The 25,968-nt window shown below is 39.2% G+C and overlaps 1 protein-coding gene and 1 pseudogene across 3 annotated transcripts in view; one reads left to right on the forward strand and one right to left on the reverse strand.

Annotated features, from left to right (window-relative positions):
• WLS (Wnt ligand secretion mediator) overlaps nucleotides 1–25,968 on the reverse strand; it is a 101,484-nt gene that overhangs the window by 70,239 nt on the left and 5,277 nt on the right. The gene's annotated exons all lie outside the window — the stretch shown is intronic.
• Nucleotides 3,899–5,264, forward strand: LOC150015073 (protein FAM118B-like; annotated as a pseudogene).

The raw sequence follows: 25,968 nt of genomic DNA on the forward strand, positions 1-25,968 counted from the left end.
AATTAATTAATTTTTTTTCCACATTCTGACCCATCTCAGAAAAACAACAAAAGGAACAAAAGTACAGGGCATTCTGAAGGGCCAAAAATTTAGTGTTAGACCGAGTAGGCTGAGACTAAAGTCAAGCGAGGTCAGTTAACAACTTCGTCTCGAATTTCACAAATACCAGGGATAATCATATCCCCTTCCTTGATTTTTTTCAAAGAAAGGGTAGAAAACCTTGTAATTTCAAATCCTCTAGAATTGGAGGTAGGGGACAACTGGAGTTGAAAACAGTGGCTTCAACAGTCACATTCTTAAAAAATATCCAGGTTTAAAAAAACAACACTGGAATAAAATTAAGATCACCATGTAATTGTTAAATAGTTCAATATTTTCATCAGCTATAGGTTCTAGCCCAAGCGCCACTTCATTCAGTTTGTGAAATGCCTATAAATGTGCCTGCATCTAAGGCCCTCACCAGTTTCCCTTGAGTAACAAATTATCCTTCCTCTCTCTAAAGCTGGTATCACCACTAATGCCAATATTCAATGCTTTTATTACAGCATTCTATTTAATTTGCAAACATAGCTTCCGAAGCCTATAAATTTGTAAGTGCCTGAGCGGAGAGACCATGCCTTATTCTTCCTTTTGGCACCATCCACAGAGATTTGAACATACAGATCCTCCAAGCCTGAGTTGAACTATTTACATTAAAGGGGTTTTATGTCATAATAAATACATTAATGTTAAGTTATGCTTGATTTTCTTGCTAGGATATTAACTTATACCAAACACTATTTAATTATCAAACACTTATTAGGCACCACAGAAAAATGCCATAGTGAACTTGATCCATGGCCTGCCAACATCCAAGTACAGTTAAGACTAAGACTGGCACTCAGAGAGTTTGGGAGAAAAGCCATGGTCCCCTGCCTTGATGCCAGCCTCCCAATGTTGCATGTGCCCAAGTTGAGGCTCATTTCCATTTCTGATAGTTCTTGCAGATCTGCGTCAACCTATATATAAAATGAGTACTGAATTTTCAGGATCAAAATGAGCAGGGGAGTAAATTTACACATCAAAAGAATGTGTATGAGACAAACAGGCAAGCAAAAACATGGTAGTTTTTAGCCTATTTCCTGGAAATGGAGGTTATCAGAGGTAGGATTTCACAATTTATCCTGTTCCAGCATTGCCCTGATGGGATCAAGGCCTGAATGATAGAAATAAAATAAGAGATAAAATGTTTATCTCTAGTCTTAAATGTATATCATCAGTGGCTGCATATTTGAAGACTTTATGACAAAATCTATACACTTAACACAGAGAAGGAAAAATCTGCCCATTTTATTAACATCTTAAAACAAGTCCTGCCAGAGAGAAAAGCAAACACCCCCTTCTAAAGGCATCAAAACCTACTTTTGAGATCAAATAAGACAGGCTCAGATAGAAACCTGGGCAAAGGAACCTCTGGCTGCATGTATGAGTATGTTCTATTTATCCAGCAGTTCTAAATGAGTTTTCCTCTCTGGCCCCATAAATCACACATGAAATTTCTGTAAGAACTAGGAAAGAATTGCAATGGAAGACTTCTGGTGTTAAAGGAACTGTGGAGCATACAGTGGGGTTCAAAAGTCTTGAGATCATACATGGAACTTCTGAAGGACAGCAGGTAGATGTGATCTTGACTGGAGGGAAATGTTATTTAGGAAGAAGAATTTGCAGGCCCTGTTGATTCATCTGGAATGTGAGAACCAGAAATCAAAAATGTCCCCGAGTTTCTTGCCCCAGCAGCAGATGAGTAGTAATGTCATTTTGCTAAGAGAGGAATCAAAGGAAAATGAGTGATAGGACATATCAATTAGAATATGTAGAAGCTGGAAGCACATGGCTTGTTAAAAGGACATGCATGAATGACCCATGGATGTGGAGATCAGTGTGGGGATGGACTGTAGGAGCAGGAGGTGGGATGGGACAGAGGAAGGCAAAGGGGGAAAGATGGAACAACTGTAATAGAATAAACAAGAATTTAAAAAAAGAGCTCAGTTTGCATTGAGGGGAGTAGGTTACAGATAAAAGGTCAAATACGTGAATGGCTAAGATTTGGAAGAGGAATTAAATTTATTCTAAGTAGTCCCAATATGGCAATTTCTGAAGATGCAGCTCTGAGATTAATAAAATCCAAGGGTCCAAAGTTAACCTGCCCAGTTAAAGACAACGAGCTGCCCACACCTGTGTGAGTAAAGGTGCTCCTGCTGGTAACACAGGGTGAGTGCAAAAATGTGCAGAGGACACCTAGCACTGAATATACATGGAAAGACAGCCTTGGGGGTCTTCTTCATCATTAATCATTCTGTGAGCACTCTTCATACATTTAGAGTTTCAATTCCAGACCATAAATCAGTCTGCTATTCCTGAACTACTGCAAACTTGAGAAGAAGAACCTTGGTGGAATGAATTATCCCAGGAATCAAGCCTGCTGAGTTCTAGTATTGGACATGCCACCAACAGGCAAATTATTCCACCAATCTTGGGCCCTGGTTCTCTCAACTGTAAAGGCAGTATTTTAACTGTTAGACATGTCTAACTTAGAAATTTTATGACTCTACAGAGAAATTATATACTCTATGTTATGGTGAAGATCATTCTTTTAAGATTAAAAAATATCTTTTTAAATCAGGTCAATGTGTATGCCAAGAATAGAGGCTGCCAAGCCTTGTTCAGCTAGGTTCCTTCTCCCCTCATTTTCCTTGTGTGTTCACATCTGTTAGAAGAAAAGACCTCAATCATCCTACTCTGTTGCGTTGCTGTTAGGAGTCAGAATAGGCTCTGGGTGCTTTCTATCTTCCACCAACTGGTGAGACCAACTAACTGTTCCAAAAAGCAAGGGAAAAACCACGGCCAACTGTAAAACTTCATGCTGATGTATTCAGCATGATGAAATATACCTCCAAAATATGCACTATGGGAAAATGAGTCTAATCCAATCACAAAGAAAATGTTTAGGAATAAAAAAGAAAAAACACTGCATTCCAGCTTCAAGCCAATGGCCCATTCACTCACAGTACAACGCAACACAAAGACATTCCGATACAGTGAAATAATGCAGAGTATGTCCAACCTCTATTTTTCAGGATGATAGAAATAAGCTCAACTGAGCTGTCTTATTACTATTCACAAAAAAAAAAAAAAAAAAAAGGAGTCATGGTATACATACACTGCCCTAAAAAAAGAAAATCGTTGACAAAATTAGTTAATCAATTCATAACATTCATTCAGATTTTCATTTAAACTTCTGGGTTCTTAATACCTTTCAAATTTTACTCAGATTACCCTCTTAAAAAAATACTGCAGAAGAGAAAACAATTACAGTGCAGCTTTCACAGGAAGGGTTCTTGATGTGGCTGTAGACATTTACAAAAACAGAATAAGAAAAATTTAAAGAAAGGGCTCTAGACTCAGAAATACTTGGGTCAAGTCCCAGCTCTGTTACTTATTAGCAGGTTAGTTGGGCAATTTAAATAGCATTATGAAATGCCAGTTTCTTTTTCAGACAATTTTACTAAGAGTACCCATCACACAGGTTGGTTGTGGAGATAATTAACAGAAAGAGCCTACTACATCACCTTGCACAGAGTGAGACCTTAATAAATGTTAAGTATTGATAACAACATTGCTGCCAGCAGATGAAGAATAGTTTGGAGGGAGATGGTGACATTATCCCTACTCTCTATCCCATCTTCTTCCTCCTAAGGATATATTTACCTCAATGTACTAGAAGGTCTGGATCTTGAGTCATTAAAAACAGGTTGTCCTGTCTTTCAATGAATAGCCCCAATAATCAGAGATAATTCTCTAAAAATTTTAATTTTAGAGTTAGAGCACTGGTGACATTTGGAGTAGACATGGGAAATCGATGGCTTCAGGGAGCCAGGTCTCTAATACACAAAACATTCTTGAATTCTTCAGTGATGGCAACCCTCCACCCTCCAACACACCAAAAAGCTTGGGACGCTGTTTCCAAGATAAACAAGTAAGAAGTCTGGGGAACCTGAGCTGGTGATTGGAACAGGCATTACTTCCGTGGCTGCACCTCAGGTTCCAGTCTTGAGATCCTTGAAGGGATTAATTAATTCAGGCCTTACTGATGCTGCCATTGCAGATGAAGATGGCAGGACATTTCAGAAATGTCTCCATGAAGACCAGAATCTTGCTCATGTCACCCAGGAGCTTATTCAGAAACTCTCCATTTGTTTCACTATTGCTGAAGCCATGTGTTTCAGGGACTGTTTATATGCAGTATTTGATGGCTTACAGTCAAAGATCAAAGACTCCCGAAAAAAGCTACTTCAGTCAGTTCTCCACCTGATGGAAAATGGAGCCCTGGTATTGACTAAAAATTTCGACAATATCCTGGAATTGTATGCATTAGATCAGGAAAAACAACCTGGATCCCTTGACCTTACTGGTGAAAAAAAAGGTCCCAGAGTGGACTTGAGAGAAGCGGAAGCTGAGTGTGTTACACACCCATGGGGTCCATACCAACCCCAGAGGCATTGTTCTCCATCCAGCCGCATACTGGAATGTGCTCAGGAACACTCAAGTTAGAGAGTCAGAAACTATGAAAACAAGTTGTGTCTTTTACAGGGTTGTGGCTAGAATATTCTTGATGCCACTTTCCAAGCCCCTTTTCCGGAGGCTATCAAGCATATATCTGACACATATTTTGTGCTGGCTCAGGCAAAAGATGAAGCTGAGTTCAATAAGCATCAAGAAGACATGGTGTACAAAGAGATTTTTTTATTTTATTTTATTTTTAGTGTTTTTTATTACAGTCGTCCCACTTTTTCCCCCATTGCTCCCCCACCACCCAGCCCACCCCTTCTCCCAGTCAATCCCCATCCCATTGTCCATGTCCATGGGTTATTTATACTAGTTCCTTTACTAAACCCTTCCCCTACTTACCCTCCTTTTCTCTCCCACCCCCCGCCCCGATAACTGTTACTCTGTTCCTTGTTCAATTTTGTTCATTTGTTTGTGTTGTTCATTAGTCTCCTGTATCAGGTGATATCATATGGTATTTTTCTTTCGTTGTCTGGGTTACTTCGCACGAAGAGATTTTAGTTGTCCTTTATGGAGATGAAGATGCAGGTCTTGTGGAATACTTAAAGTGACTGACCTGTGAGATGTCCAGGAGGGGTAGATTAGCAGGGACGGTGAGAGGAGGTCAGCTACCTGGTTCACCTGCAGTGCGCAGTGAAATAAAAGATGGCAGTACATGAGAGGGCTACAGAAGTCACCACCATCAGACCAAGCTGGAAGGTCCTACCAGGACGGTGTTTACTTTGTGCTGCAGGCTGGTTTTTGATCTTTTTCATTTGTTTTAATTTTTTTGGTCTTGGTCTTATGCAGACTGTTCCAGTTTGAGAACACTCAGGTGACAAGGGGACGCAGAGGCAGCTCCCCAGCCCACCCCTGGGCTGGACACACTGCTTGTGTCTATACAGCAGATCAGGGTGGTACCCACTGAGTGAGGCAGCTGCTCTGGGTGTAGATGCCATGGAATCATCATGGCCCTTGGTTCAGTTTTGTGCTCTATACTTGGTTTTTCAATGAAGCTTAATGGCTGTGTTTTACAACAAGGTTTGAAGCTCTAGTTTTCTAGATCTTTCACAGTGTACAATATTTTACATACCTGAGCTATATTAAAAGCCTGTTCATTTACTTCTCAGGGTGTTGGTTCTACTTTTAGTCACTTTGGGAAAAAACCTGCAAGGTACGAACAAGCCTAAACCTTGGAACTCAATTTAAATTGTAAAAGATCTGTTCTGCCGTGGCTGGTGTGGCTCAGTGGATTGAGCTCCAGCCTGCAAACTGAAAGGTGGCCAGTTTGATTCCCAGTTTGGGAACATGCCTGGGTTGAGGGTCAGGTCCCTGTCGGGGGCATTTGAGAGGCAACTTATCGATGTTTCTCTTGCACATACCTATTTCTTTCACTCTCTTCCTCCTCCTCTTCCCTTTTCTAAAAAAGTAAATAATTAAAATCTTTTTCAAAAAAAGATCTGCGAGAGATACATCAATCACATCAATGTAGCTCTTTCTTCCTCCCTTCCTCTCTCTAAAAATGAATAAATAAAATCTTTATTTAAAAAAAGGATCTGTTCCTTTACCTGGGGGAGGAGTGACCTCATTCTCAGGAGAGCCATTTTACTCGACTCCTCGGAGTACTGTTGATTCCTGCTGCTTCCCTTCTTATAGTAAACCCTAGTTAGTGTGATGTGGGATTTTAGTTTCGAATCCTATATAAAGTAACTCCAAGACAAAAAAAAATTAGCTTGAATGTCTAAGATGTCTTTTCCCTGAGAAATAGCCCAAGGATACCCTAGTCAGCCTGTTGTTTGAGTGAACACCAAATTAGTCCTTGTTTTCGCCTCAGTGAAATGGGACTATAACATTGTTCACAATTATTTTTACAAATTATTATAAAATAATTATAGCCCAACGTATTAACATGGGTTTTCCCTCCTCCTTATGGTCAAGAAAACGCTGGTTTCTCTTGTTTTGTTGCATGCCCTCATCTGCCCCCCAATGAGGTTTCACTATTGCTATACGGATTCTTTGGATTTTCATGATGCACAATCAAGAGGAAAGGGACACATAGAAGAGATGGACTTGGCTGCGAGAGGTCAGTCATACCTTTAATAAGGACAACAAAAGAAAATAAGATAGGTGCAAAAACTTCACAGAAACCTTTGGCAGGATTTATTGAATTAGCACGTGACATTGGGAAACCAGAAAGGACTGACAAGGGCCCATTAGGATTATGAGGCTAGACTCTATGAGGTTAGAGCTACAGCTACACTAGCTCATCGTCTTACTTCAAAATTTTACTCAAAGCCTGGGCCCTTCACAATCAGAAAGCTACACTTGCCAATTCCATCTTAGTACTCCTGGCTGTCCCGCACTGATCCCTCTATTCCAGGGTTTCTCAACCCCAGCACTGTTGACATTTGGGGCAGGATAACTGTTGTTGGGGCTGCCGCATGCATTGTAGGATATTCAGCAGCAGCCCTGGCTTCTACCCACTAATTGCCAATAGCATCTCCTCTCCTCCCCCAGGAGGACATTAAAAGCAAAAATACCTCCAAACTTTGCCAAACATCCCTTGGGGGGGCAAAACTTTTCTTAGTTGAGAAGCCCTACTTTTTCCTAACAACTCAAGGTTAGAGGAAAAATCCCTACCCCACTAAGCCATTCCGTGGCACTCCCTTTTCAGAGTTTTCAACTACAGGGATTCCAAGTTCTCAACAATCCATAACCACTGCAGTTATCTACATACTGGACTGACTGCATCAGGTTGTCATCGATAAATTATAAATTATAAATGATTAACAGGTATCATTTGTTGGATATTTGTTATATGCCAGGCAACGGGATAAGGGATTTAACTGGATTGATATCCATTCTTATACAATGGAGAGGGTTAGATAATATTATCTACACTCAGAGATGAATAAAACGAGGCTCTGAAAATGTAAATAACTCATCCAAGGTCAACAAGTAGTTGCACTGGGGTTTGAACATAAATCTATTTGAGCTCAGTAGCTCTTTTTGCCTTAGGCTCTACTATTTCACCTACTGAGAAAAATCAATGCAAAGATATATGGAAAATGCATTTGGCATAAGTTATAGAAGTTAAAATGGTGAGGCAGTGCATAGACTGTTTTAGAACTCAGTGTTCTCTGAATAAGCTGATCACCGGCAATAATAAGTTGATTTTTGAATTATGAACATTCTACTGAAAACAGGAAAATGGTAGTTTCCTCTAAGTAGAAACAACAAGCCCCTAGCTGGTTGCCATGGTAGCAAGGTAAACTTAATCTTGACCATGAATACAATCACCAGATAGGGACAGTATGGTAAGGCGTCTAAACCAGATAAGGGATGTTTTTCAACTGGAAAAGAGAAAGTCGAAAGAGAGAAATGATAGTCATCTTCAATTATTTGAAAGGCCACCATCTAACTGAAGGAAAGTACATGATCTAGATTATTCCAAAAGGAAAATCCAGGATTCCTGAGTGGAAATTACAATGTGATAATGGAAGCCAGTTTTCCACTGAGTGATAAGAAAAAACATTTAGCCATCATAGTGTTTCAACTGGATTGAAAATTTAAACAAGCCATCTAGACAGCAACTTATCACCAGGACAGAAAGGTGATAGCAGGATGTCTGCCTCTGTTGGAAGGCCTCAGTGTGGGTGAGGCTGGACTAGATGAATTCACGGGCCCCTTATAAAACAAGGATCTGTTTCTGTAAAGAACTGGAAAATTGTGAATTACTTCTGAAACAGACAAATGGAGGGTGGGGGAAGTAGGGGTTTCCACTGGTCAGAGAGAAAACAGCAGTAGTAGCTTATCACCATAATAGAAGTGGTAAACTCCACTCTTGCCTATGAAGAAAATATATCATTTAAGTGAAACCAGACACAAAAGAGAAAAACCTTATGGGGAATTTTTTCCTTCTGCTCTGAACAGATGACTGAGGAATAGGGCAGTAGAGGCTAAAAAAAGAAAATCAAGAATCAAGCAGCTCTTCCCTCTGTCTTCCAACCCGGAGACACCACAAGGCCTCTTTCCTGGACTTTACAGCCACCTCTCACTATTTCAATTTCAAAACTCTAATTTTTAGAAGAAAATAAACAAGCATGCAGCTAGGGAATAGCTAGAATAATAGATGATCACCTATCTCTTAAACACTTACATTATCTTTGTTTTCACTACCTTTATTTACCCTCATCCAGCAATTCATTATAAAATATCTCAGCACTAGATTTGAGGAATGGAGAGAGGACAAGGCTATCCTCAAACTTTCCTCTTAGAAAACCAACAACATTATAAGCTTGTAGGACCTGTCTTGGAAAACAAAATTGTTACAAAGGCAACCTCTGCTAATACGTCCCTTGTAAAAGGGAGGTGTTGAAAGCATAACAGATTTTCCGAAAAAGGGGTTGGGGAGTTATACTCATTCATCTTTCCATATTAAATATGAATAATAGTTAAATTTCCCCATTTCTTCATCTCCAAGGCACTCAAAACACTTACAGTCTCATTATTTTACACAGCACCCGTTAAGTGGATACCAAAGATTATTATCCTCCTTTGATTTCTAAGAAGGCAACTATAGAAAGATTAAACAATAAGTTGTCCAAGGTTGTTCAGGAAATTGAGATGCTTGAAGTTTTCCATTCATTGCTTAATTTAGGGACTTGTTACTACAAAGTGACTGAATCCCGAAAACACCTTAGTCTTTTTTTATCTCCGCTCTATTTCTCACACACATGAAATTTTCATCATCTAAGCACAACTCCACCACGTTGTAGATCTTGGGCAAGGGTATCCCACCAGACCAATGCCTTGTCTGCAGGAAGCCTGGTACCTCACCTAACTTGGTTTTCAAATCAGGATCAACCCACTCCTTTATCAAGTTAAGTTGTTTGATTCTGCCTGGCCATGCCTGGGAAATTTTTAACCCCTCGATTAGCTATTAACAATTGGTTAAACTCAGACTAGACGAAGGACAAAATAATAGTGGCTGAATAAAATGTCTCTGCCATTCTCACTACAAAAGGAAGCATGATTAACGAAGTTCCCTTTGTGTCCTAGCTCCATTCTGAAAGCCAGAGAAAGAGCTTACCACCCCCCTTTCTTGATGGCTGAGTCTTTTCCTACTTGTCTCATCACCCACACAATCTGTTTGTAGCCCAAAGAGACAATCCAGCCAGTCTGTGGAGAGTTCCTAAAACATTTATGTTGTGAAAGCAGACAGGATGAACAGGACCTCATCTCAACAAAGGATGATGGGACATTCAGCAAAAGAGTTCACTAAGGGAAATACAGACAGAAGGCCCTGGGCTGAATGGAGACTGCCCACAGTGTCTAACACGGGGCCCGTCCTTGTATTTATAAACCTTCTGGTCAATTTATAGCCACCTCCAGGTTTTGTCCCCCAAACTCCATTGCTTTTAAAACAGAGGGTTTTTAAAGAAAATACAATGAGTAAGTTAAAGAAGTCCAAATCACTGCCTTAAGGAAGCTTCTGTCTCTCAAGACCTTTAAATATGCAAGTGAGACAAAGATTCGAGTTCCAACTCCAACACCATGAGGGTTGAGATAAAGCATATAAAATACTAAGCACATTGCTTGGCACATTAAATTCTCAATTAATCTTCTCTAATATTTTATCATACGCTGCTCTGCTTTATTAAAGATACTCTTATATATGTCCTACCTACCTATTCAGCTAAAACAGTGCCACCTTATTTGTCTTTGGTGCATTACAAAAGGTAAGTTCCTTTTGTAGGCATATTTAAGCCTACAGATCTATGGTAGGTGATTAAAGAGATATGAAAAGCAATCCTGGTCGCATAGCTGGCACAGGTAGATGCCCTGAGATCTCAACTTGTTAATTACAGATCCAGTGCTTTCTTTTCATAACACCACAGCTGAGCAGATTATCATGTCTTGTGACTTTTTATATTTCCCAGAATTTAGCAAAGTGTTAAGACATACCTTAATCACCATCTAAACAAATTTCGGAGCTGTAGGTAACCTAAAGACTCTGAGGATTTACCTTAGTGTCTTTAACAAAAAGAAATTGATGGAAAATGCCAACATATTTGGCTTTGAAAAAGACATGTTTTTGGTTTTATTTGCCAAGAGGAAGCATCACCATCTCCACTTAGCAAACAGTAAAGGTAAGAAGAGGCAAGAGGGAATGAATGATAAGCAAACGGGGCTAGAACCAGATATCCTGATAACTCCTTTCATGGCTTTTTCTATTAAGCTCATTTTTAATTCAATGCCTTGAATGAGGTGAATCTTGTCTTGGATTATGCACGTCAAATTGTGCTTCAAATAATCATGCCAAACTTCAAAGGCCCAGGCCAAACTTGCTAATTCTTCAAAAAAATCTTTTTATCTGATCCAAAAATAGCTCAGGACAATTAGTTTATTTCACCCAACTTTGACCTTAACAACAAACTGTCTTATTTTATTGACTTTGTCATCCCAATCAAATTTAGGTTGCCTTGAAGGCAAGATCCATGTGTGCACTCTTTCTGTAGCCCATGACTAGCCCGTTTCAGGAATGGTAGTAATGTGTGCTGGCTCATTCCTCGTTCTGCCTCACAGATTCCTGGGTGTCCCAAAGAAACCCTGAGCCATTGCAACAGCTATTCCGGGTTCCCAACTATCCCCAGCAATACTGCTCTGCTTAGGCAGTTATTAAAGCTTCTCCTGTGCCTTCAAGAACATTTTAGATGCTGGGACATCCTATTGCCATCCATTTCACAAAGAAATCCAACTCAGCGGGAGGACATGTTGCAATAAATTTCATCTCAAAGGCAGCGGCCTGGCCTAGTTCCAGGAATTGTCACTAATGATCTTTACCAGCCACTTGGTGATCCAACAGTGGAACACACACACACACACACACACACACACACACACATTTCAACCACTGCTCCAGTTGGAAGAGCTGTTCCTAACAGAGGTTGTGGTTCCATAGCTGATTTTATATTTTAATCAAACCTGAGCAAACTCTCCAAATACACCTTCTGCAATATGTTAGCAGTCTCCATCAATCTATCTTTAAACCTAAGACATAGTACTAAGTGCATCAGTCAGAGATCCCTGGGTTGCAAGAGAAACTATGCTCAAAGTTGCTTGAGCAAAAATTAATCAATCACTTAGTAAAGGGAAGCTGAAAAATGTCCAGCAACAGAGCCGTCTTTAGATAGGGGTTATTTTGAGAAATCAAATTATGTCAACAGATCTCACTTCTCTACAGGTACTGAATTCTAGTTTATGTTTTATTAACTTCATTATGAGGCTTCTTTAAGGTTTCCAGCAGTTCCAGGCTTGTATCATCAGGGTTCAAGTTTAGTAAGAAAAATAGAGGACATCTCATCCTGGTAGCATTCACACAAGCCTTAGACTTCACTCTGATTAGATGTGTCCACTGGGGCTTGCTCACATGCCCATCACTGGAGTCAGAGGTGAGGATTCTCTTAAACCACATGGACTGAGAGAATGGCAGGAGAAATGCCACACAGGAAACTCAGGGTCCTTCTATCAAAAGAATTTGGCTGAACCACCCTCCCCAGTAAGTCTTCCCTCTTCTCTAATCTCTGAGAAGTATGCTCTAGGAGTGATCTACTTTGAAAATAATATACTAAAGCAAGGACAACCAGGCAAGTCACAAAAATAATATAAATATCCACTAATCATATAAAAGTAGGTTCACCCTTGCCCTGCCTGGTGTGTGGTGTGGCTCAGTTGGTTGGAGCATCATCCTGTAACCAAGAGGTTGCAGGTACGAGTTCCGTCAGGGCACATACCTAGGTTCCTGGTTCAATCCCTGGTCTGGACACTTACAATCCTCAGTCTGGGCATGTTTGGGAGGCAAGCAATTGATGCTCTTTTCTCTCTCCCTTCCTCTCTCTCTAAAAAAAGTGAAAAACATGTCCTCAGATGAGGATAAAAAATTTTTTTAAAATAGGTTCACCCCCACTAGTAAAGAAATGTAAATTATAAGGAGTCCTGACTGATGTAGCTCAGTAGGCTGGGTGTTGTCTCACAAAACGAAAAATCACAGGTCTGATTCTCGGACAGGGCACATGCCTGGATTTTAGACCAGGTACCCAGTTGGAGACCATGCAAGACCAATTGATGCTTCTTTCCCATTCATCCTCCCTCCCTTCCCCTCTGTCTAAAAATAAATAAAACCTTCTAAAGAAAGAAAGAAAAGGATATCCTTGGCACACTGGAAAAAATTATACAATTAAAAGTAATGCCTTGCACTGGCCAAGATGTAAAGAGATGAACACTTTCAGACTTGACAAATGGGGTAAATGGTGGTTATCACTGATCTGAACGCAAAGTTTGCAATTATTATCAAAATCTTTAAAAATAAGCCTTTTGACCTAATATAAATTCACAAAAGTGAAATTGCTAAGGAAATAATTAAGGGTATGAATGAGAATTCAAACTAGAAATATCATCAATGTCCAACAACAGGAGACTGGATGCACCATAATTAAATTACCCGTTCTACGTGCTATCGTATCAATACCAACAAACGACCTTTCAATGAATATGCGTTAGCGTGACTTAGATAAGGGAGAAAAGCACACCACAGAAGAGCTACCATTGTGGGTGACCACGCCACAGCATCATTCACTAGCCAACACTAGTAAACTAGTAAACTCGTTTCACTCTCCTTGTCTAGGTTCGCACTGGCTCCTTTCTTCAGGTTTACCATAGGGTTCTAAAAAGCCAGATTCTGCCCAGGAAAAGATCAACACGTCTGGACACCCCCAGCAGGCTGAAATTCATTGTTCCTTCAAAGAGCTATTCTTTACATATTTCACAGTTGTTAATGGGAGCAGCTCAGTGTCACACGGGGAAGGTGAAGAAAATGGACCACAGATGGCATCTTTTCATCCTAGAAGATAGCTCAAAAAGGAATGTTTGTCAACACATAGTGACTTCTACAGTAGATAATTCTCTACATTAAAAAAAAAACTAAGCCTTTTTTCCTGTTCTTCATCCTGTTGTCATATAACAATTAATCTTCAAATCCCCAGAGTAATTCCCTCCACAACTAAATCAATTATCTTCTCAAACAAAACTAACCACAAACACAGCTATCCTCGATCTGTTTCCATAACTTTAAAATGTGAATATCCCTAGTGGATGATTTATATGACAGTGATTTGGAGCAGGGTAAAAGCACTACACAAGTGTGTGGAACCAGAGTGTGAATGCATCATCTAGATTTAGCATATACTCAGCAAAGCATCTGAGAACCTTTGGCTCTACCAGAACCTTCACATTCTATGCCTAGAGTCACTTCTGAAAAAACAGATGTTGGTCTGTAAATTTTCCTGCAACAAGAGGGCAGGCCTTTTTTACTTTCAAACTGGCCAAAGAGTGTTTATGGTGTTTCCAGATATTGAAACACAGGTAATTAAATTAAGAGGGGGAGGCAAAAATATTCCAAAAAGCCGGCAGACATGCCTGGTACAGACTGGAGCCTAAAACGGAAAAGGGCCGCAGCATGAACAAGTAGAGGGGTTAACGGTTTTCATATTATCTCATTCAAGCCATAGCAATTAAAAATCCTAGAAGATGTAAACTTCTGAGAGTGAGAATTCTTTTAGAATTAGCACACAGTACTATTAGCAATATTTTATAGTTACTTAGCTTATTTTCTGAAAGGGAATCATTGCTTTAAAAAAGAAAGTTGTCTCTCGGTAGGGTTGTACTATACTATTAACTTACATTGTGTTTCTTCTACAGTCTCTCGTTCTAAAGAATGGTAAAGTTTAAGTAAAACATGGATGGGTCAATAATAAGTACATTTAAGTTCCTAAATGCCCTTCTTTTTAAACCCCCACCCCAATTACATCCTTCCCTTGAGGATATTTACAATCCTCTATGACACATGATCTATACCTTCTTGGTTCAAGGAAAACACACCTACAGCATTTCAAATTAACTACTGACCCTTACTCTCACACTATAAACAAACCCTTTTTCAAAATCTCAATTGCATTGTGTCCACATTGATTAAAGCTTGAAGCCTGGTGACCTCATGTGGTGTTAACTTCTCCCATGCACCAACAGCATTCTGCCTTTCTACTCAATTACCCCCTTTGGTGCCAGAGGATTGCTACCCAATGAACATACACAATGGATTTCTGCTTCATTACACTAACCAACAGCAGGATAGAAATAAGCAGAAGAGGAATAAACAAGCTAATTTATCATGAGGACAGAGCAAGCTTTCACCAGTCTCGCCATGGAAAACTTCAGTGGTTAATGGTAATATCAATAGTGTGCAGGTAATATTTATGATTTTACAGATTATAGACAGAGCCACAACAGAACCTTAGTAATTAAAGAATTTTTCAGTTTAGCAGGTGTGAACAACATGCACACAAAACTCATGCCTTAAAACTCTGGGGTCCTGTATACAACCCACTGAATAATTATTTTGGGAAGCATAACCCAGAGCTTTGGATAATATGGACTGACACCCTGGTAATTTGCCCCAAGTGTTCAACCTAACTGTGGGGCCCCTCTTATTCATCTTTGACAAGGTGTTCAGGAGAGCCCTGGGTCTCTTTGTGAGAAGAATCTGGATGCCCCCCACCCCCCTTCATTAGGCATGGCAAGGGCACAGCGGCTGATTGAATTAACAACTTTGGAGGGCTTCAGTCCCAGTTCCCAGACATTAGCACCATCATCCAGAACAAATTAAAAGTCTCACAGCAATTAAGCAGATTTTGAAAATGAATTTCCCATGGTTCAATGGTTTAACAAGCAACTCGATTTAAGTATTAGAGAAGAGTTTAGAAGGAGGAGAGGAGGAACTGACTGTTCTATTTCATATATATATATATGGCAGAGGCATAAACAATAAACTTCTGAGCCTCTGCTAACTAGTTTTTCATGTTTATTTTATAAAAAGTTGGAAATATTCAGTCACAGAAGGTGAAATAATAAAAAACTAACACAAAATTGTTGCATTAAAATGATGGGTTTCTGGAGGATTGTTTTCTTTGTTTTTAATTCCTTTAACATCATGTGTTCTTGTTCAAAAACATAAATAAAAATTGGATGGAACAAAAATACATGTTTCTAGTTTAACTAGATTTTAAATTCACACCAGTAATCTAAACCTCACTCCAGAACCATCTACAACTCTCTGGACCAATATAGCCAGATTCCAAGAAGGTACAAAATCTTTTATGCCAGGCTTCCAAAGAACTCCGGTGAACTCATTCCTGGGTTAAGAGAACAAGACTAACCTTGGCCGGTGTGGCTCAGTTGGTTAGAGCATCATCTGGGCCCAGTTCCCAGACTTGGTGCATGTAGGAGGCAACCAGTCGATGTTTCTCTCTCTCCCTTCCTCTCTCTCTCTAAAAGCAATGGAAAAAAAAAAAAAAGACCAATAATAAATAGTGCCTTGCCTATTCTAAGTGTTTACTATTTGCCAGGCACTGTACACTTCCCTAATATTTTCATACAAAATATCATTTAATTCTCACAACATGTCATAAGCATTACTACTACCATTTTACCCATTTGAGAGGGGAGAAAACTCAAACTCTGAGATTAAGTAATTTGTTCAAGGCCATACAGCCAGCAAGTGGAAGTACCAAGATTTGTATCCAGTCTTTCTACCCAGTCCTTCTGACCCAAAGCTCTTGTTACATTTGGGATAGCAAACGTCCATTTCCAGTGGATTTTACCTAGGCTTTTGAGCAGTGGATGGGGCTGTACCAAAAAAAAAAAGAAAAAAAGAAAAAAAAAAGGCATTATTTTAGAGGGAGGGAGGGCATGCATGATGACATGTGGATCCAGCTGAGAAGGAATTCTTGTCACCTTTACTTCAAGCCCTTGCTTTCTCTCCAACATCACCAACTCCCCCTCTCCTTACTCTATGCCAGGTCTGTGGCCCCCGCCCCCAACCCTGCAACACTCCCACCTCTAACTGGAAGGTCTGGCTAAGAGAAGCTCAAGTCCAGCTTTTGTGTGACTGTCTCCTTGGCTTTTGCTTCTTTCTCTTTCACCTTACATCTGCTTCTTAAATCTCTTTCTCACATCTCTACCTGGCTCCACTAGCAAGTCAACAGGCCCAGGTTTTCCTGTAGGTACATGTTCTGCACAGCATGTTTCAGTACTGTTCAGAAACCTGGAAGAATGTGTGAATGAATTCATTCCCACCCTCCAGATGCACAAGCTGAACACAATGGAACATGGAGGTGAGTGGTTATTTGAATGCATTATGCTTTCTTGTCAAGGGCAGTTATAAAAGCTGGCATCAGAAACACATTGTTGATCTCCATGAAGAACTGTTGATACACCTACAAAATGTTTGGCAGGGAAATTTTGAAAGATGAATTTTCTATCTTCAAAAATGTATAGAAATTTAAGCAAACTATGTGGCCTTTAAAGAATCCCTAAAAAATAGCCCACAGAGGGAGAAGAAAACACATTTACTTCTCAAAGACAATAAATCACAAAATTTCCATCATCTGTCAACATTCTCATTTGAATATCCAAATCTGGAAATACATATACTAACCTATGTTCCTTCCTCCCAGCCAATATGGACAACCAGTCACTGTCAAGTCCCTGCCTCTATGGCTAACTAAAGACCAAGTATGTAGATCACACATAATAGTAATAGGCGTAACAGTAGATATAGGTAATGAAAAACCCCATTAGTTGTCAGGAAACTTCTTGGTTCTAATCTTACTCTCTTACTATAATTTCTCTGGGCCTTAGTTTCCACAATGCAATAGGAGAAGTTCCTTCTAACTCCAAAATATATACATTTTTATAAATCTAAGCATGAAAACCAGAAAGGTGACACAATCATTCAAGCTTAAGTAAATAATAAACCTCCCTTCATTTACATTATAAAAGAATAGCCGGGAATACGATACTATAAACCTTAACACATTGCATGCGGGCATTTTGTGCTGAAGCATCACAGTGGGAGCGGGAAATTTTTTGAAATATGTGCATGAATTTTGTCATTATGTAAAATCACTATAAATTGAAAACTACTTTGAATTTTCTTTATGAAATTTTTATTTTTTTTTTTACCTTAGACTGTATTCCTCATTGTTTTTATGAAAGATAAAGGCACTCTATGCACAGTTTGCGAAAAATGTAATTTTCCGTGTCTTGCATACAATGTGTTAGACAGACATTCAAGTTGAAGATTTCAGCTACTTCGGCAACAGGTCCAAGATACAAGGCATTTATCTATTTCTTCAACAAGTATTACTGGGCACCTACACTGCACTACATCATGGTAATCATTGCTGATAAAGTGCAGCAAATTAGACGAGCCTTGCTCTCATGTAGCTTAGTTTTATAGGGGCTATATTTTCTTCTTTTTTTAAAATAATTTATTTGTTTTTTTATTTATTTTTAGAGAGAGGAGAAAGGAGAAAGAGAGGGAGAGAAACATCACTGTGTGGTTGCCTCTCACTCATGCCCCCAACTGGGGATCTGACATGAAACCTAGTTATGTGCCCTGACTGGGAATCGAACCAGCGACACTTGGTTCTCAGGCCGACGCTCAATCCACTGAGCCACAGCAGCCAGGTGGGGCCATATTTTCATCTTTATTTTTTGTTTATAATTTCTTACAATAGAGCACTATAGTTTTAGCTAATAGTTTAGGAGTAGTTAATATTTTATGAGAAAAAGATCATTTTTTCTCTTGAATCTTGACTTTCAAAGGTCTTTGTAATTTATATTATTATCTGGAAGCAAAAAAAAAATTTCCCCAAGGACGATGACTTCAATTTTATAATGTAAAACAGAAGAGCAATGGGGATTCGCTCTGCAGCGTGCATGGATGGGATAGAGCTCTTCCATGAACTGAATGATATCCATTTAAATGTTTTGTTTGCTACCTGGGTTTGTCTATGCTATAAAGAGCCATGAATACTGGCCCAGCAATTTAAAAGGCAATATTAAGATTCAAATTAAACCTTGGTGAAAACTATGGCTAACCAGATCAAAAAATAAGTTAATCCTTCTCATTCACCAAATCTATAAATGATGTGCTTTTTGAACTGCTGGCTAGAATGGATTGTGCCTGATAGAAGGCTATCAAGCAGGGTTGATGATTTTCTAATTTTATGTAATCAACAAAGAGGCAGAAATAATCTGCCATAGGCCTAACCAGATATAGGATGATTTAAAAAGAAAACAAACAAACAAACAAAAAAAAAAAAACCAACCCCAAACTTTAAAAAGTTAATTAGTGACAACTTCTAATTCAGGAAAATAGCTAATATATAATTGATCTAACATGCATGCTCAAGTAACTTACATTCTCTCATTTAAACCCAACAATGTCCCTGTGAAGGAGAAATCTTTAGAAGAGGAAATTGAGGTTCAAATTATGTAAGTGGTAAGCGAAGTTACAAAGTAAGTTTGAAAACAAACCAGATCATACCCACTGATCACCATAAAACCACATGTCAGAAAATGGTTAGTTAGAAATCTGATTGCTTTGGATGGAAGAATCAGTAAGTTTTTCATTGAACAGAAACATCATATAGAAAACCTTCAGCCAGCACCATGTTGTTTTATCGAATGACCATTTCCTATGAATCCTATAAGAAGCCCAAGTCACTGAGGGCAACTTTCAAACTTACTGTGGCAGTTCTGCTTAGCCAGGAGTATTATTCTATTTTCCCCCTCTCCGGAGGGCATTTTTTAATTGCTTAGAGAGAGAGAGAGAGAGAGAGAGAAAGAGAGAGAGAGAGAGACAGAAGATCAATGTGAAAGAGAAACACCAGCCAGGGCAGGAATGTTATTCTGAAGTGAGCAGCTTAGAGAGTTAATGGACAGAGCTGGTTATCAATGCCCAACCCAAGTCCTAACCCAGAAATATTATGGCCCCAAATATATATTAATGTTGTTTTTGTTTGAATCCCAAACATACTGTTCATCCTTCTCCCAACGTATTTTCTTTATTTTGGGGGAGGGGAGGGGAGGAGGGAAATGGGGGAATTCTTCCGATGTTGGTAAAAAAAAAAAATGTTAATTGAAAGATGAACTTAGTATCCTTTTAGTTTAAAAATCTTGGGCATCTACAGATTATCCTATTTCTTTCACTTTCATCAACTGTTATCCATAAATACCATGTTCTCTTAGAGCAAAACTCTGTTCTGTTTAGGCATGTTCAAAGAATGGTGCTGGGGATTTAATGCTGGCTCTCTCATGGACCTGCACATTCGGTAAAATTTGGAGGAAAGTAGAATGAAAAGGATGCTTAAGGTCCAGAGATGCCTGTCACAGCAAAGTCCCTCCCAACTCTACCCAACCTCACCCCACAATTGTGGAACTGCTGATCACTTCTAAGTAGAGGTGTGTTCTGTAAGTGAAAGCAAGCAGGAACTAAAGTTAGAGCCCATTTTACACAAGCCAGAACTAGCTCAACAGAACAGAGAAAAGAAAGGAATGTGGGGATGTATTCTTTCTACATTTGAGTCACTCTCGTTGGGCAAGTCACAATCCATGTGAGAGCAGATACAATATATAAGAACCCAGAGTAAAAGGAAGAGGGACTCCAAAAGACCTGCTTGCCTTAACGGAGGACTGGATATAATAAATATGAAACCCACCTTTTTGGTTGTGATCACCTGAAGACAAAGGTATTAAACAGACACTTAAAAAGTCAAATTTTATTAGGGCTAAATCAGAGGATGCAGAAAAGCATAGCACTTGGTAACTCTGTTTAATTTCAACAACAAAAAAAAAAGGTGGAGGAGGAAGAATTTACAATGTAATACTTGCACCTCTGGAATCACAAAAACATGCCTGTCAGTCACAGCGGCATGGAGCCCTCAACATTTTAAGTCCTATTTGGGCAATTGGAATTTTCTGTTTGCAATTATCTTCAGAGTGAAGAAATGCTAGAGAGGAAGGAAGGCTGAGCAAGTTTGTTGTTTCTTTTGTATGTAAAACAGACCAAAAAAATATAGGACATGGCACTTCCCCTAAACTCACTACAACTTCAGAATTATGCTTGCCACAAACATCCCCTGATAGCACATAAGTTAGTCACAGAATTTTAGTAAAAAAAAAACCTCTGATTGATGAAGTTTTAAAACTAAACACGAGGATGGGTCTTTGGTTGGATTGGTAAGGACCACAGTTGTGGGAATTTTTAGGTTTTAAATTTACAACATTTTCTCAAGCAATAGGAAGGGAATGTACCACAAGCAAGCAAAGAAGGAATTTAGTTTTGTTTTTTAATTCTGTAGTTTCCTTTAAAATCCACATAGAACAGCTTAACACTGTATATAATTATATTGTTCCATAAGAGATTAGCTAAGAATATTAAGTAAACAAAAGCAAGAAGATGAAGACATTAAAGTTATTACTAAATTTTACTTTCAAACAAAAGAAAAGTTCCTAGAGCTATAAGACCTACAAATAAGGAATTTTCTTGAGTTTGGACAGAAAGCAAATAATCTTCATGCTGAAACTCAAAAGGAGATATATGTTTGGAGTGCTGACTGGCATTAGAACATGAATCCAAGCCTTGGTTCAGTCTCCAAGTCTGTAAATAGAGTCCCTTCCCTTTCCTGGGACTCTGATTCCTCCTTAAAGGAGGTAGGACAACATGGTCTCCAAGACCCTTTCATTTTAACACTTTAACAGCGACAAACTCTATGGCTTTCATTCAGGCTGAACACCACCAACGTGCGTGGATACACTCACCCAAAAAGCTACATTCATGGCAAGTAATAAGACCACTTCAGAGTAGAGTCAGTTATCCTACCAGCCTATAATGTAGTGATGCTGTCAGTGGGGCTACTGAGATGTGAAATGACCTGCCCATATCACAGACTTCAGACTCCTAGGCATTCTTCCTTCTCTTCCTTTGTCTTCATGTTACCGACCATACTCCTACATCTCTCTACTGCCAGAAGATTTCTGGGGCAAAATGTCTCAACTGTTGCAGACTTAGAAATGGCACAACCAAGCTCTATTAAAATTGTGTATAACTCACCCTAGCTGGTGTAGTTCAGTTGGTTGGGCATCAATCTGCAAAGTGAAAGGTCACAAATCTACATTGCAGGTCGATGTTTCTCTCCTTCTTCTCCCTCCCTCCCTTTGCCACTCTAAATGAACGAATGACTGAATGGATGAATGAATGAAAAAATAAATGTGTACAAAACACAAAACTAATAAATAAGACCTGAGTAAAAGCATGTGGGATTCTCTTAGGGACAAAATGTGTATGCTTAGGAGAATGATTTAGACTTGTGTTTTATTTACTAGTTTTCTGCAATAATATCTACTATTTGGGGAAGGCTTATTATGAGGCATTTGGTTACAGCATGGAAATTAATGTTAGGAAGCAGAACGGAATGACGTTTTTCAAATACAGACTGGGTAATGCTTTGGGTCAATCCCATTCCTTCATCCTCAATAGATCCATGAATCTGGAGTTATCTGACAAAGCGGTGGTGACTCAAGAAGAAAAAGAATAGAAAATAAACAGCATCGTGATTGAGTTTCCTCCATGTCTAAGAACAGAGCGGGCCAGAAAAAAAAAAGCAGCAGAGATGGCTGTGGAGTTAATCTGACAGTTTCAGAAGCTAGTCCTCTGGGAATTGCATCTCCGGTGTGCCCGGTTCAATGGGACACCCCAAAGGGCGCCATGTCCTCAAGATCCTCACAATGATCACCCATGACATAAGAGGGCTCTGTCCCACACCGTAGTAGAGGGTGGGAGCCAAGGAACTTTTGTGACTTGATAACAGTGAGACAAGTCACTTGCAGAGTTCCAGCCAAGTTTCTGGCCACTGCATGCTGCGGCCTTGACAGGAGCAGCTCCCTCTTTGGGCGGGGCTCAGCCAGGACTGACCGGGAACCAGATCTCCTGAGCTAGGCCTTATTCGTCTGGGGCTTAAAAAAAAAACAAAAAAACTGAGCGATTCACTTACAGACCCATTACCTTCTTTCTAAAGAAAAATCATAATGCCTTGCCAAAACAAAATAATTTGACCTCTTCTTTCAATTACCTCTGTTTTTTTGGAAACGTGTTTTGTGGATAAAGCCTCCGTGTTAACCCAGGGAATTAACCAGAAGTTTAAGAAGGCATCATAATTCCTGTGGGCCAGTGAAGATAGAACACCTCTTTATCAGGGAGTATTAAAAGAACAGTAAGAAAGACAAAGAGAAAGGACAAGATTGTACTTGAAGGCCAGGATTTAAACAAGCATAGCAGATTGTAGGGGGACCAGGGTGACATCAGAAGTAGGTTTTTAGAAATCCAGGTACAAGTTGTGTCCCAGAGACATGGTCTCATATGTTTACAAAAGCCTTAAGTTTTCCTTTCATGAGTCTGTATTCTACTCCCATCTCCCTTCCCCACACCCAGGTTCTCTTCTCCACACCCACATTCCCCTCCCTTGTATTCTACAACTGGATTCAGGACCTATGGTGTGTGCCAAGTCCCTGGAGCATTCAGAGGTCAGTAATTTTGACACATTTTCAAGTATAATTTTCAGTCACCGTTTGTAATAATTTCTTTTTAGGGGAACCTGGGGTACAGTTTTCTCAGGTTCAGCTCCCCAACACTGGTCAACATTTACAATGGCTAGTGTCAGAGGTTAATACTTATTGAAATCAGGATAATTTGTTTAGGAATTAACTAGGTCCATGATTAGTACCCGGGCAGTGATGAGAATATGTGGTTTGGGAAATGGGTAGAAGCAGAAAAAGGGGAGACAGCTTACATCTTCTATTGAGTCTGTGCAGTATTAGTTTCATCACACACCACCCTCTGTTTCCTGTGGAAACTGAACGGACAATAGGAGGAGAGTGGCATTAGACTTAAGACCAAGGCTTAGAATTCAGTCAAGGCACATGGGCTTGAGAGCCAGCCCCCTTATTTACTATACCTGTAACCTCTGAAGAGTTCCTTAAATGAGTCTCCAGATTCATCTGAAAACTGGGGAAAATACCTGCTTCTCTAGGTTGTTATGATCTTAAATAAATCAATACACACAAACTGCTTTCCATAGTCATTGAGAAAATCCTCAAATAGCAGCAAATCATAGTAAGCCAGGTCTTTCACTGCTGGTTGGATGGCAATCTGATTATTGTTTTTGCTGCTCAACAAAATCCTATTAGAGGTGTGGCGGGTAGGGGAAGAGCAGTAAAAGGCTAGAACCTTAATATTTTTGTATTTTAAAACATGAGTTGCTCTTTTCTGTTGTATAGCGATCTTTTGAGAACTTGAATACCTCAGGTTCCTCTCCTCCACTCTGATCTCAATCCCCATCCAGGTACTTTCTCTGGGAACTGTCCCTATCTGGCTCATTTGTCTATTAGACCACCATTATAACAGCTCAGAGAAGACACAAAACCTAAAATGGAATAATGGTCATGTCATGTCTTGATGTTCCCTACTTGCCATCACCTCTCAAGAGTCTCTGTCAAAATTGAGCACAACAAATTTTTCAGTAGAAAAAATGTATCAGCAGTTTTTCCAAAGAACAGAGTGTACCTATTCATGGTGTCAGCATGGAAGCCTCCAGATTGAAATGCCCTCATTATTAAGCATGGGTGTGAATATAAACAAAATTATTCTTTGGGGAACAGAATATTCAGTTTTCAGTCGGAGGCTCTTCTTTCAATTGCTCTACCATTACTGCCAATTCACAGCCTCTAAAATCCTCTCCAACCTCAGTTGACTTCCTTCTTCCTTTGAAGTCCAGACTTACATAACAATATAAATATGTTAAAACCACTAACTAGCGAAAACAGAATCGAGTAATCTTCCTTAAAGTAGCAGAACTGAAACACATTATGGTTAATGAACTTGGCTGCTCAGGCAGTGGATGATTCATACAATTATGGAGACTGGTTAGAACTTGTATGAAATTGGTTGGACTGGCATATGCAGACATATCAAAGGTGTCCTCCCTTAGCCTGTGTAAGGGCTGTTTTGCTATGTACAGCTGGACTCCATTTCATTTATCATAATATTTGATATCTTTTCCTTTTTATGTTATCCAGTAATTTAAAAATAAGAAATTAGTTGCTTTTCTATTGTTACTCATCATACCTTTCTGTATTTAAACCGTTTTTATTCACACCTTGAAGTCAAGATTTTGGGAGGTGGAGGCAGGAACAGCTAATAGTTGAGAATTCTGGCTCTATTGTCAGATTGGAGTCCCAGTTTTGCCCCTGACTAGTTAGCTAATCTTGAGCACTTTTACTGAAACTTTCTGTACTTCAGTTTACTTATGTGCTTACTGGGTACAGCATTACGAATTTGGCAAGGCTTTGCATGTATTAAATTAGATAACACTTGACACATAGTGCATATTTAACATGTTAAATATTATTTATATTATTTTATTAATATATTTATTTCAAGATGAAATATTAATTATTTGATGGTATAATTAACAGGCCTCATCATGTCACATGTTCTCAAATTCCCAGTAAATGAGTGAGAATTCTCTTGATGCTAGAAACCTTACCTCAAAAATATTTTGCTGGTCAACTTGTATTTAGAGGGGCTCTCTTCTACCTCTGGCTTCCCTAGGTTACTCAGGTTTCAAGTCCCCTCTTTCCTACACCCTAGTCAGTACTGCAGCCATTATTTTGGGCACACAGCAGGCTCTAATCAATACTTTGCCTGACTGGTGTTGCTCAGTGCATTGGGCATCAGCCTGCAAGCCAAAAAGTCACTGGTTCAATTCCCAGTCAGAGCACATGCCCAGGTTGTGGGCCAGGTCCCGGATAGGGGGAGTGCAAGAGGAAACCGATGGATGTTTTACACATCAATGTTTCGCTCTCTTTCTCCCTCCCTTACACTCTCTCTAAAAATAAATAAATAAATAAATAAATAAATAAATAAATAAATAAATAAATAAATAAAATGTTTTAAAAAGCATTTCTGCACATTAGGCATGTGACACACATGAGCTTTAAGCTAAGGACCGTCATAAAATCTCAAATTCTTAATCTCCATAGAAACACTTCTTCATGAGACATATAAGGTAAGAATCTTTCTTCAGTCTATATGGATTTTTTTTTTTTTTTAATTAAAGGCCAAGTTATTGCAATATGTCAACTAGGTAGGGAAGGCTTTGAGTCTACAAATGGGTTCCAGGCAGGGGACTTGAAAACCTTACAAAGCTACCCTATTATTTCAAGGATATATTTCTCACCTTTAATAGGGAAAAGAGAAAGTTCCAACAGAAGGCTAGACAGGCTTTACTGAACAATTAGATGAAAGTATGATTAAAGACTGTTAGCACAAGCATGATTTTGTTGCAATAACCAAGTAGGTAGTTTAGTTTTTTTTAAGTCAAATAATGTAATCTCAATTATAAAAATTTATAAAATGTTTGA

The sequence above is a fragment of the Furipterus horrens genome, unplaced genomic scaffold (genome assembly GCF_987537825.1).
Source record: "Furipterus horrens unplaced genomic scaffold, mFurHor1.1.pri manual_scaffold_3, whole genome shotgun sequence".
NCBI lineage: Eukaryota > Metazoa > Chordata > Mammalia > Chiroptera > Furipteridae > Furipterus > Furipterus horrens.